The sequence below is a fragment of the Penaeus japonicus genome, unplaced genomic scaffold, assembly GCF_977035675.1.
Source record: "Penaeus japonicus unplaced genomic scaffold, GWHDUDI00000001_assembly GWHDUDI00000014, whole genome shotgun sequence".
NCBI classification, from domain to species: Eukaryota; Metazoa; Arthropoda; class Malacostraca; order Decapoda; family Penaeidae; genus Penaeus; species Penaeus japonicus.
This window is the reverse complement of record NW_028234416.1, coordinates 29,477,786-29,480,285: the sequence shown is the minus strand read 5'-3', so window position 1 is coordinate 29,480,285 and position 2,500 is coordinate 29,477,786. Positions and strand designations below refer to the sequence as shown.

General features: G+C 30.5%; 1 protein-coding gene across 2 annotated transcripts in view; it reads left to right on the top strand.

The window, feature by feature from the left end:
• LOC122264048 (uncharacterized) overlaps positions 1–1,610 on the top strand; it is a 9,733-nt gene extending 8,123 nt beyond the window's left edge. For both annotated transcript variants that reach the window (XM_086544134.1, XM_043032741.2), the window contains one exon: positions 1–1,610. This exon is cut by the window's left edge and continues 1,870 nt beyond it. The gene's annotated coding sequence lies outside the window, so the exon portion shown is untranslated.
• Positions 1,611–2,500: the final 890 nt, after the last annotated feature.

Below are 2,500 nucleotides of genomic sequence, written 5' to 3'. Positions count from 1 at the left end.
AGATTGCATTGCAGAACGGAAAATTGGAAATGAACCAGCTGATGTCAATACTAGACACCATAATGCAATTTCATTATTTTTTCACCTGGATGCCACATCTCAGACTCTGCCCTTGTCCCAGAGCCATTTCTGACTTCCTAGCTTTCTGATAAATGTAAACACAAGTGGTTACATAAAATTACAACCTGCTGTGGGTATGCTGTTAAATAATGTAAGAGTAGATATTTTGTGAGTGAAAACAATTGTAAATATAACTTTTAACCCATGCAACTTGGGTAGAGGTAACTGCAGCAATCACAGATGAGCATATTTTTGATACATCCAGACTTTCGGAAAACATGTTTTGCCCCATATAAATATAAGTTGGTGATAAAGAAGATCTGTAATTGAATTTATTTACCATTTATTGATATTGTTTTGGATTGTGTATTTGTGGCTAGAAGATATTTTGGTGAAAGTGTGCCCATGTAAGTTTTGTAAGAAAGAACAAAAATATTCTTATTTTGTATTGTTCATCTATCTGGTCGATTCTGTAATACCAGAAATATTTGTTTCTGCATTTCTAGTGCCTATGTTTGTAAAAGAAAGAGGAGATGTTCTGGTGGATAAAATCTCTTGGCTTTATTCTATTAGTGTGATACTTGCTTCGATACATCCGTTATCGAGGTCTGGGCAGGGTTTAAGTTATTATATATTTGTTCATTCTTGACTATTACCTGCCATTCCTATGATAATAATAATATTAATAATAATATTAATAAACAAGTATTCTTAAGATCTGAATTTGTAAAAAATATACCCACCCTGTGAGGGTTGTCTTTTACCCTTTATACCACTGTAATGGCAATACTGTGATATTTATGTAGTTAAACACCTGGTACATTATGACAATTACTAGTTATTTTATATAAAGGATTAGCAATATATTTTCTATTGTAGAAGCTGAGAATAGATGTAGATTACAGTAAAATATATTAAATTTTTTATCTAGTTATATGATAGTTATTCCTATGTATAAATATATTTTTAATACAGAATGTTTTTTACCAATTATAATTGAATATTTTATGTGTGGAACATAGGCAGATTTTTGTTAATGTATTTAAGATAACTAATCTCACAAATATAGTTCACATGATTATTCTGAAAACTATAGCCCAGTGACAACTTATATGTAGTAAACTATTTCTAGACTAGTATCTATTTCCTATGTGTTTGTGAATCGAAGATTAAAGTTTAGTACTGTACACGCAATAGATAAACAATGATATATATTATAGTTATTTTTCAGAATTATTTCATACTGAGAGCATTAGTTATTTAGATAATTTTTGTATGAACTTTATTGATATGTATTTAATATTAGCATTGCTTTTCACATTGTGTGATGGGTTATGTGTAGATGTTTTATCAAAATTGAATATAGAGTGTTTATTTGTTTTATTCTATTGATTTTGAATTATTTGTTCATTGTTGATTAAGATAACACAAAGGGAACATTACATTAGATAGTGCATACTATTTGGCTGTGAGATTTTACAGTTGTTATTGCATATGTTGCTATGGTTTTCTTTATAACAAGAAACAAATAAACTTTTTAATAACTTTCACTCTTGTATTATGATTCCTAAAGCATAATTGGTTGTATGTTGAATTACATCTGCTGTTTGGCAGTATTGAAAGAGACACTTAACATAAGAATAATGATGAATATGATAAAAATAATATTTTTGAATCAAGAGAGAATGAAGAAATTACACTAGTTAAAGTCCAGATACAGTTAAATATGTTTTTAGTTGTGTTTGCTTCCTTTTTCTGGTTGAAATATTCATTTTTACATCTTCCTTATAGAAGCGTAGAGGTTATAAATCGGATATTTCATTATAAAGACAAGTGTAGTGATCTCTAGCCCAAATATATGGAACATTATTGTATATCCCATCCATATGTGAAGCCCAGTCGAAATGCTCTAGCCTTCGGGTGTTGAATATATATGAAGAAAGGGTCATGACCACCTGCTCTAAAGGTGCTGGTTTTGTTGCCTTGCATATTTCTCGTCATGTCAAAAAAAAAAAAATAAAATAAAAAATAAAAATACCCAGTCTTAAACGATTTTCTTGTTTTGAGCTCATATAATTTTCCATAAAGGAAAAGATACACACATTATATAATAAAGAACACAAAACTGAGAGTCAGTGTTAGTATTACCAAGTATCCATTCAATGTTCAAGAGGTAGAGGCATAAAATTATAGTTATAACATAGAATCTCTTTTTTTTTATACTATACTGGGAAATTGGTAACTGAATGCGTTGATAAAGCAAGATCGGCCGCTAATTAAAGAATATATGCAACTATGGCGTGACCAGAAGTGGGGTCGAGCGTGTCATTGAGTGCAACATGCAGCGACACAACGCCGAAGCAATTGCTCAGTTCGCGTGGGAGAAGTGACGAAGGATCATCTTGATTACTAATACATATACATTTCAAAGACCACTGTG